We start from the raw sequence: 11,710 nt of genomic DNA on the forward strand, positions 1-11,710 counted from the left end.
TTCTTCATTGCAAAAAAACAAGACAATACAATTTTTGCATAAAATATTTGTTGCCTCCACCTGCACTGCTACATCAAAGGCTGCATGCGGGTTGTCGAACAAAACTGCGCTCCGAAAAGTATGCAACACATAACTACTGAGCTTGTAATTACAAATGCCTATGCAAGTTTTGGCATACGGAGACTTGCAAAAACATTTCGGTTATGCAAACAGCAAACAACAACAACATTTTTTTTCGAAAAAAGGAAATGAAATTAAGCAACCAAAAGCCACCGAGAAATAAAATTAAGTTTGTTAGCAATTAGAACACCACTAAAGACACCAGAAATAACAACAACAAGCAGAAAGTAGCAGCAACCAGGAAATACAGCCAGCGGGAGGTGAGTAATAAACACAACAACAAAAAGGTGAAAAACCAGCAACTTCTACCTGAGTATCAGATAGTTGTAAAACTTCCGTTATTGTGGTGTCCACTAAGAAAAGGCTGTATTATACAACAAACGACGGACGCTGTACCAAAACGGCATGCGCCTAACTGGCTTTGAGTTGTACGGCGGTGGCAGTATGATACTTAAGACCACTAAGTACCAGCTAAGAACAACACAACAGCAATTAAAGAAGTTCTACACCTTGGACAAAGCCTCGAGTAGCCGCGCGCAAGAATGTGAGCTACGAAAGAGACGCTGTGGTGGGGGGTTAAACCCAAAAACTTTGTAATGCATTAGAGTAGCCTCAAAATGCACAACAAAACAAGCAGCAACAACAAAGAAATGATGTTGTGGCAAGCCAACAACAACAGCAACAACAACGACTGAGTAAAAAGGGAAGCAGCAATAAAAAGTTGAAAAAAATTACGCAAAATAACGGCATACATCAGCGCGTGGGTGCTGGGCAGCAAAGTATGTTCGACAAAGTTTCGTCGCAAACTAAACCCGAAGACTGCAGGCCGTTGCATTACAGGGATTTTTGTGTGCCGCTTAAGCGCTTCCACTTACTTGTTGAAGAATGTGCGGCTGCTCCGGCGCTATGCTGGTAGTTAGTAGCTCAGGCTTTATTTTAAATATTTTTTTCTGTTTTTTTTTCCAGCAGCTTGTTGTTAGGTGTCATCAGCGCTGCTGCTGAACCAGCGTGCTATGCTTATGGGCGCATCCCGAAAGTATGCAAAGTTTTCTTACTTGAGTAATGTAAAAGTTTTGGCAATTGACCTGCGGAAAGGATCAAGTCTTTGACACTACTCATGGCATGTTTGAGCATTTTGAGTACCTTTTACTGCATTTTGTTCGAAACAGTTTTTTATTTTGCTGACTGATTATGAAATGCATTTTAGCAACAACTTGCAATGGCTGTCTTGGGAGCGATAGAGAATTTTAAGTATTGTTTTAGGAGTATGTAGTGGCTCTTTGTTCTAAATACTAAGTGAACCGAAAAATTTCTGAGTTATTTTATAAGTTTAATACTTTCTAAGTAAAATATTCCAAAAGTTTTCAGCAGTAAGGAATTAATAAGCTTCTTAGTTTAATTATAGTAGCGTGGTTCTTACGCAATATTTCGTAAGTTGCTTGAATTGAACTACACATTTGTGGTAGATAGGGGATTAATATGAGTCTAAACTAGGCAAAATGTTAAAATTGGTGGTACCGAAGCTGTAATACCTTTTATAAATAAAAACCTTCGCTAAGCAAAATCTTAATTTTGCTCATTCAGATGTTACTACAGCTCTATGCTATAGTGTTTCGATCTCAAAAATTTTCCTGGATTTCTTGCTAATACTCTGCAATAAATTTCGTGAAGAAATTTCATCAAATGAAGTTTTTTTCTGAAAGAACAGCATTTTGATCGTTCAGTTTATATGGCAGCTATATGCTATAGTAATCCGATCTGAACAATTTCTTCGGAGATTTTAACGTTGTTCAAAATAATAATCTGTGTCGAGTTTTGTGAAGATATCTCGTCAAACAAAAAAGTTTTCCATAGAAGAGCTTCATTCGGATTGTTCAGTTTGTATGGTAGTAAACGCTATAGTGGTCCGATATCGGTGGTCTCGAAAAATAAGCAGCTTCTTGATGAGCATAGATTGTTCTCAAAATTTCAGGGCGATATATCAAAAACAGAGGGACCAGTTCGCGTATTAACCGACAGGGTATAAAGAGCAAAGCTATCTACAATATCTTTGTAATTTTTTCTTTGTAGAGCTCAGTGGTTTTGCTTGATCCTTGTGTTGCTGTTCATTTAGCGTTCTCAATAATTATATTTTTATACCAAGAACTGTCAAGTTTGCTTCTAAAATGACTATCGAAGACCATGACGATATGAATGCACGATATTAGAGTGCTCTTCCCAGCAACCAAGACATAATATCAAGCCATCAGGCATATTTAATATAGCAAAATGTGATTTTAAGGCGATATCTATTAGTCCAATCCATGTTCCGGTGAATTTTCTTTCGAACGGAGTTAAAATACTCGATATTAAACTCAAAGGCGTACTGCCCAAGTTCTAAATTTAAATAACTCGAAAATATTCGTTCTTATTTTTCACAGTCTTATTTTCTTTACCAAATTCAAAAGTCTCAAAAGACATACTATTTAAAAAAAATATAAATAAACTTCTCTGGAAACTATGGTTCTGCCAGAAGTTAGTACCAACATCATGATAAACGAATTCCCACCCAAATTCCACATGCCATTTCGTTTTGTATACTGTAGAAGTCTAGCTTCTTGCTTATCTGAACTATATACCGACAAACTTTTTTCTCAATGAGTTCCCGCTAACACTGCGTATATCTCGGCAGACCTCTCAAACCTAACACTCTCAGCCTTCTTAATTATTGGTTCAAGTCCGTGATTCATCAAATACTTCTGGAAATTGCTGCCGAGTTTTGTGGGATGGATTGAGTTTGATGTAGAAATGAAAAACAGCGGGCTTCACTTTCCCGTCTCGCATACCCTGACATTTTCTTTTTCGGAGGTTCTACTTAGTTTGACACTGAGGACCATAGTGTCTAACGAGCTCAACAAGTTTTTACTGGATACCCAGACTTAAATGTTAGAAAATCTGTATGATACAGATAGGAATATGGTGATTACATACAAGAAGAATTGAAAATGGAAGCTGGAACATGCTTAAAGGTCGACCGAACTAAAATTTTCCTTAAGAAAAACTGAAACAAAGTATCCACCAGAGCCTTTTCTAAATCAGCCTCCTTCCATCTGTTTTTAGTGTCATTAATAAGGTGCTATCAGAACAATAAGAAGTAGAAGTTCGGTTAAGCTTGAATGCCTTTCATTTGTACTTTTTGCTTTCAGACAATTGACACAAAGTATCCACATTATCTTTTCTACTCGTAACCTAACCTCATTCTCCCTGCTTAAAGTATCATAAAGGCCTTTTTTGTGGTTTCCAAGAGACTACTCACAATTTTTCCGCCAAAAACAAGTTCTGCTTTCAGAAGCTCTTAGAGCTCATGGAATACCTTACTACTTAGGATTATATAATACTGTAAGTATAGTTCAAAAAGCGATATAGGCCCGGAGTAAGTAGTCAAAATATTTGGCCAGATAATCTCGACTGATAAAAAACTTAAATTTTCCAAAGGGAGTTATTTCATAACTGTGAATTATAGACTAAGAGCTATAAAAATTTAGACAGGAACAAAACCTCCAGCAAGTCTATCGAAAATAAACATAAATATTTCTTTCCTGGAGGAATATTAGAATTGTCTACGTGCCTGCTGTGGGATGACCTGGCATCTTCTTTGTTTCCAAGGACTATGCTATATTGCAAAAGAAACAATGGATGAACTTTTCCTTCAAAACTATGTATGTTAATATGCCTGACCCTCTTTGGGATTTATTACAAATAATATTTAGGTAGATGAATAGCGTATATATGTATATCCCAGCTCATTACACAACCCACCCTCCTTCTCATCCTAACATAAAATAAACGCATAAAACAGCAAAGCTCCCACTAGTATTGCTTCTTTTTCACAATATTTTTTCTTCAAGAAATTGTTTACGATTTTTTTATTAGTCTGCGTGTTGTGGTTATTTACTCTCTGGCTAACTCACTCTCATTGGAAGTCATTTCGGCATTGCTGACAATGTAGGGAAAGACTTAAATGGCAGGACTGTTCTAAGATACTCTCCAATGTATTTATAACTGACACAGTAGGAAAAATATGAAGCAGTGACGCAAAAATTTTAAGAGAATATTTATAAAAGATAGCATATTGTCATGAGAGAACATGTGTAAAACGCTCTATATAAAAGTATAATGCATATCTTGCCACTTTAAATGCTAAAAAATAATTTTCCAATTTTTTCTAAAAAATAATTATTAAAATTAAGTAAGCTTGTATGAAAAGAAATAAAAAAACTCACTTCGAAAAAAGATTTTGAGTATTCCAGCATATGCTGTTTAATTATTTGCTCTAGAATTATACTTAGTAGTGTTGCCATAAAATGTTAAAAATTTAATAATTACTTTAAAATGATAGGAGATTTTTTTATAATTTAAAATTTATTTCTAACTGATAAAATATTTATTAGAATTAAATTTTTTGTTGGTTACTATTATATAAAAAAATAAAATATACAATTGCTTTATTATTAATTTTTATTTGGAAAATATTTTTTTATTTTTTTTTTTTTTTTTGCACTATATTTTCTTACTGATCATCAGCTACAATACTATTTTATTAATTTTTATTTAAAAAATAAATTTTATTTTAGTTTTTTTTCTTACCATTTTTTCCTACTGGGCAGCAGTTGCAATACAAAAACTCATTGAATAACATTCGAGTTGTAAAAATACGAGCGGGCCAATAAAAAAGTGTCGCACTCGTAAGTAAGTCGTTATGTGTCTACGTGCGTTCCGCTCATTTACGAGTGTATTGGTGTATGCCTTTTAGTTTTTCCACAATTTACATGCTCTTAGCGGTACTTATTTTATTTTAGTTATCTTCAATGTTTAAACCTTTTTTACTTGAATCCTATTTCATATGCATTTTAGTGCGCTTTACAAATAATTAATCTTAATGCTAATGCAACCCTGCGGATGAAATTAGCAACTGTGCGCACTTAAATTGATAGCGGATTGCTATTAGCGCGCTCATTTTCTCAAATTTATTAAAGAAGTTGGTCAGTTTGAGAAAAATAAATGTTTAAAAGCCTAGCACTTCGTTAGTTATAACAATCTTCGATTAGCCGAGTCTTGGAGTGTGGCGATTCGATCAACAAAGTGGTAGAAATGTAAACGATTGGTATAATCAAACAGCAACAGATCAGACAGCTTATCTTATATTTGACATACTTTAGAGACTAGCAAATCGAACAAAGAACTGGTATAAACCCTATAAATTGGTATAATCCATAGATAGAGATACATAGTATATACATTAGGTGCTATGCTATAGGAAGGTAACATAGATGTTTAGTAGAATTTAAGTGAGAAATCGCGTATCCTTTTGTTGGGTGTTCCATTAGATAACATTCTAGTTGCTTTCAATTATAAATTTTTTGCATTCAGACTCAGCGAGCTGGAAAGTGGCGAATAGAAAACGTTTATTAGCGCCTTATGAATATCCAGCACCTGTACCAGAACAGTAGTAAGAAATACTTGAAGAACACAGCTTTATACCATTTTCTAAATGTTATAGTCTCTAACCGATTTCAGTGTTTTTAGGGAACCAGTAGTATTTTAACCTTATAGTTCTCCGGCGGTTTTGGAGTTGTTAGTACTCACTCGCAAATAAATTTTTAAAGCATTTATTAGATCTTTCTGCCCACGTTGTTTGATATCAACAACCTTCAAGTCGCAATAAAATAAGAAGATCTTGTTTTTGGACAGTCAGTTTGAATTTGATCGGAGACTGTAGTGTTGTCCTTAACAATAATCTACTACTAAACATTTTGAGAAAATATCTCGTCAAATAAAATTGTTTTCCATACAAAGTCTTGGTTTTGATCGGTCACTATTTAAGTTCGTATGACAGCTACAGATATGCTACAGCGGTCCAACATCGGCGGTGCCGACAAATGAACCGCTTCTTGAGCTGTAAAGGACGTGTCCAAAATTTCATCTTCAACCGAAATCTCAAAAACTATTTTTCAGTAAAGTCATGATATTGTGCTGCTCCATAGTTCATCTTATGAGCCCAGCGGCTCTATTGCTGCTTCGTTTCAGTTATACTTTCTTCCGTCTTTGATTTGAGAGAATTTATTCTCAACTTTCTTTAAATTCACTGAACCTTACCCGAGATATTGCATGCCTCTTAGTTTAAGAGAGTTCTACTTTTATCCTTTTCCAATGAGACAGGTGTTTGCCATAGGTTTTGAATTCTTCTCTAATTTATGACATTTATACTTCTATTTTCCTTTAATTTGTGGAGTTCCACTTTCATTTCTCGCTAGTTGGCAGAAGTTACACTTCTATCCAGCGCCGCAGTGAGAACCCGAGCCCAGGGAGAATTGCAGTGAATTGCTGGAGAGCATTTGAACTCGCTGAGAACTCCGGTCTCTCTAAGAAATGATCCTGATCTAACCCCTCTCTCTGCTTCACTGCTTTCATCTTCAGAGTCGGGTCTTGAGTCCATGGCCCTTGTTGTGAAATTTTCGCTCTGAGCTCATTCGTTGACATTCCATGATAACAGTAATTATTTTTCTTTGATAAAAATTTGTCCAAAAATATTTTCTATATTTATTTAACCCCACACAAGCTACATCACAACTACAAACACACAATTTAAAAGTCTTTTGCATACAAACTTACCCGCTTTTGTGCTGCTTGGTATAATAGCAGCGGGTAATGTGTCGTAATGCACCCAAAGGTAATGTCAACTACAATAAAGTAATGAAATAAAAATTTTATAATTAAAATTTTATCATTAACACAAAGCATCATAGCGCCAGCACATCAAGGAAGCTGGCAACCGAAAAACGCCCAAAAGCGGGTATCAAACGGCCGCAGCGGCAGCAAAGACAACTGCGACAAGCGAAAAACGGAAATGACAATGGGTCCGGGGCCGCACACCCGTCTGTTAGTGAACTGCGCCGAGTCGAAGCGGCGCTGCACATCAAAAACGAATCAATGGGGAAATGCGGCGCTGCAACTATGGGTAGAAATGTAGATTTTCGTACAGCCAGTACCCGCTAGCAACTATTATTTCAACAAAATAATATGAAGTGCGCTTTTTTGTACCTTTATAGTGTGGTAGTGAGTACCCTCTAGGAAAAGTGTAGGTTGCTTTCTGGCTTTTGGTTGATGAGACTTATTTAGCTTATAAGCTTTTAAATTCTATCTCAAGGTCTACCATATAAAGGAGCTTTTCTTCAATCTTTTGATTGTATTCATTGCTTGCTTTCCACTTTTTTCTAAGAACCCAGTTATAAAAAATCTAAAAGTTCTGCTGAGAGTAAAAATATTTTTATTATTATTTTCATTTTCGTTGTTTTGTGTAAATTGGAGATTCCAAGTGTAGCTGGGTCCTTCTTCACCTGGTCTTTCCAACGGAGTGGAGGTCTTTCCCTTTCTCTGTTTCCCAAGGCGGGTACTGCGTCGAATAATCTCACAGCCGGAGTGTTTTCATCCATTCGAACGACATGACTTAAGCAGCGTAGCCGCTGTCTTTCAAATCTGTGAACAATGTTGTCGATAAATCTTCCGAAGAATCTTTCTCACCTTTTGATTTGGGGTGAATGCCAGAACTCGGCGACGGAGTTTCTATTCCGCCACTAATACTTCAGCGAATTTGCACTCCTCTATATGGTCCCTGTAGTAGTCGTCTTAGTCCTTGTCCTACCCATTGCACTTCTTGAACGGCGGTGATTTACTTTTACGAGGACATCAACCATCTGGACAGCGGCTACTTTTCAGCTAAATGACCGGATGCATGCCCTTGAATCGTAATTCTTAATTAATGCGTTTGTCGTGGTCGTTCGCAAAAGGAGGGTCTCACATCAGAGGCTGTTGTTTCCTTTTCATTCGGGGCGTTTTTTACGTACCGGGTCCCAAACCCAGCGCACAACCCAGGGAAGGGATGGTTCGTCTTCTCACTTTAACTCGCCTTCAAACGGACGTTCTGTGGCTACATACCCAGAAGATACTTGGTCTAAGACCGGAAGTTGGTCTGTAAAAGACCGTGAAAGTCAGAGTCCTCACTTGCGTGAACTTTTACCTATGTATGTGGCCCTAATAAATTATGCTTGGGATAATTGCAGGAACATTTTCTGTTATATACATTTCGCAATGTTTGTGGCTTTGCTGTCATTTCGAGCTAGACTTGCGAAACAAATTAAGAGTAAATATTATATATAAAATTTTCCTAGGAGTATAGTGAGTAGTTCTGACGGATTTGCTTAAATGTATGCACCATCTTTGGTTGACTGATTCTTTAGGTAAGAAAAATCGGTTGTGAAATTGTGGCCTGTATTCCACCTAAGTTGTGAGTTTTATCTCTGTCTAACTCATTTTCCCAGTCTATGTCTAGAATTGAAGGTTCATATACTCGACATTATCTGTGCATGGCGCTCCGAAAGTTTTCAATAATATAGAGAGCTGAAAACAAGTTAGGGAAGATCGGAAGAAATGTATGTTCCTTTTATTTAAATTTAGGTCTTAATGCGAGAATTTCGAGCTCTCATACAATATTATTACGTCGACTCGTAATAATTTAGGGATATGCCACAGTAGTAGGAACTCATTTCTGGCTTCAATATGGGCTTTCCATTGTTTGCATATATATTTGAAGCCTCAATTTACTGTAATAGAGTTTATGAAAGCTCAGAAATGTACTTGTTGTTGTTTTTGGAAAGATGAAAGTTTATTTTGTTTAAATTTTCCATTTAAGCTTTCGCAGCACTGAGCTTTCATATAAAATAATTTCATTAACACGTAATACTCTAGACATATGTCGTACTATTCGTAATATGAACTCATTCTGGGTTTAGAATGGTCTTTGTTTAGTTATAAACATATTTTTAAGCGTAGATTAATTGTGCTAGATTATGCGAAAGCTCAGAAATCTAAGCTTTTGGCTATGTTTAAGTTTGAAAACTTCTTAAAGCACCAAGGAATCGCATATATGAACACTTAGACACTATAACAGTTATAACATATAGTCCAAAGTTTAACCTTAACTAATTACAACAAAGTATGAAAGCTCATTGGACGTAAATTTTTAGACTATACTTTTCCTACAGGCCACAATTTCGTGTAGGAGTACCGTACATTTTCGGTTGTCTTTTATGTGCGATTTTACAACAATTTTAATTATTATTTCACCCAACCATTACGCATTTTTCGGGGGTAAAGTGCAAAATAAAAATTTGACTACAAAATAGTAGTAGAAAAATCAAAAATGTGTACTCATGTCACTTCGGTTGTAATTGTTTTTCGTCGCTCTTTGTACACGCTAATGTTTTGACACTGGCGGCATAAAAGAGTTGACATCACTAATGGGATGCTGTTTTGTATTATCTCGTGTGTTTGCAGATATGCTAAATGTAAGCAGTTGAAGGGTTGCATTCCGCTGACATCCGTTTTGTTAATAGTTTGTTTAGTGTTGTGCTTTCAGTCAAAGCCAAACTATGCCGTCATAATTAGTTATAATTATAATAGTTTGAGTAATAGAAATATTCTATTAGTAAAGAAGAAATATTTTTTATTTTCCTAGAATATAATAATGCAACTCTGCTTTTTTTATATTTCTAAGCATTACCTATAGGCGATAAGAATTTGTTTGCTATATCATCTTCTTCTTCTTTAGTGGCATAGACAACTCTTCCGCGGTTATAGCCGAGTTTAAAACAGCGCGCCAGTCGTTCTTCTTTTTCGCTGATTGGCGCCAATTAGAAGTGTAATCAGGTCCTTCTCTACCTGGTTTTTGCAGCGGACTGAAGGTCTTCCTCTTCCTCTGCTTCCCTCGGCGGGTACTGCGTCGAATACTATCAGAGCTGGAGTGTTTACGTTCATTCAAACGACATGACCATCGTAGCCGCTATCTTTTCATTCGCTGAACCTTTCTCTCGAAAACTATTAACTTCGAATCATCAGATGTTGTCATCGTTGACGCCTCATAGGTGCGCTCTAAGCGTTCTTCCCTCGGAGCGTGGGCGCAAATCAGCGATATGTTGAAGAAATTCGGCTTGATGCGGCTTGTGGTTAGACGTTCATTTACCGGGGTGAATGCCAGGACTCGACGACGTAGTCTCCTCCCTCCACGAATGCCACATCGAATTTGTGTTCCTTTATATGGGCACTGTAGTAAATGCCACAAGGACCTACTCATTTCACTCCTTGTTCCGTACAGCTTTCTTACTATCATGCTTCAAAACGAGGCAAATCGGAAGAACATGTGGAATTACAATATGGAACGCCTCACAGAATAAATGCGAAATCGGTGCTAGGGTGAGCGATGGTTGTATTCAAATTGTGTCCTCTCGAAGGGAAACTGTACTCTCAGCTACTTGTTAATGTGAGTCGTAAGGTCCCCACACCGTGGGACATAGGTTAGGGTTAGGTTAGATGGCTGACCGTGATATGTAATTTTTGCGAGAGCCCTTGTATTTTTTATTATAGTAAGTATGTTTAAAAGCAATCGTTAACGGAAACGTAACAAGTCAAGTACTGCTATATGTAGTCGTTTGTGAAACTATAGAAAAGAAGAAGTTTAGTGACCAAAACAAATTTGCACAGGCGTTTAATTTCCATTCCCGCCAGTTCCGTGGTATGTCCGAAGGTATGCGCTTCCAAGTCTTAATCTCCCAAACGCGAGGCAGTCAAGTAGGAAGTGTTGAGTTGTTTCTACCTCATCTTCTTCCATACAGTAACTGCAGATAGCATCTGGTAAGGTTGCCAGCCTCACAGCATGGAAGCCAATAGAGCAATAACCTGTTAAAAGTCCCAGAACTAGGGGAGAGGCTAGCCCTACTGATGCCAAAGAGATTCCTAGATTTATTGTGATCGATATTGGGCCAAAAGAATTTTAAGACAGCGCTTTTACGGATGCTGCCCCAACACTGGCCAAGCTTACGCGAATTCCAGCTATCTAGTAGTAGAACTCAAGAGAATACGGGAGCACCGACCCGATCCCATTCCACTGAAAGCGGTTCTAGGATGTCTTTCGTTGCTAGCTCACCAGCTTTACAATTTCTGAGGTTCCGCTGTGCCTTGGCACCCATAGCAGTCTCATCACAAAGAGACTCGATGCTATTGATAGCGAGGTTAGGCACTCCTCGACCAACCCTAAATGCACAGTTCAAGACCCTTTTCGAACTAGAATGCAGCTACTCTAATAATGAGTATAGTGCTTTAATATTACGTACTTTTAAACAGAGATTTTCTGCCACATATTGCTGTTACTGTTTTAGAAAATCGCAATAAAATTATTCCCTTTGAAATTCTTTCAAAATCTTCGCAAATCATTAACTATTCAATTAAGTTCTATCTAACCACCAACAAATAACACACCACAGCAGCCAAAGACAACAAATCAAATAAACAAAAACAACTACTAATTACTTACAATAACAACGAAGCTTGTTGTTGGTCAGAAAGACACAAATTTTCAATTAACTTTCAAAAACATTACATAACAAATAGTAAAGTGACCTTTTTCGCATACAAGCCGAGTGGGACCGACAGCCAACACTACGAAAAAAGATGAAAGACGAATTTTTAGTGCCGCAAAAGGGTTTAGTTAACAATTAAC

Source organism: Bactrocera neohumeralis, chromosome 5 (assembly GCF_024586455.1).
Source record: "Bactrocera neohumeralis isolate Rockhampton chromosome 5, APGP_CSIRO_Bneo_wtdbg2-racon-allhic-juicebox.fasta_v2, whole genome shotgun sequence".
Classification (NCBI taxonomy): domain Eukaryota; kingdom Metazoa; phylum Arthropoda; class Insecta; order Diptera; family Tephritidae; genus Bactrocera; species Bactrocera neohumeralis.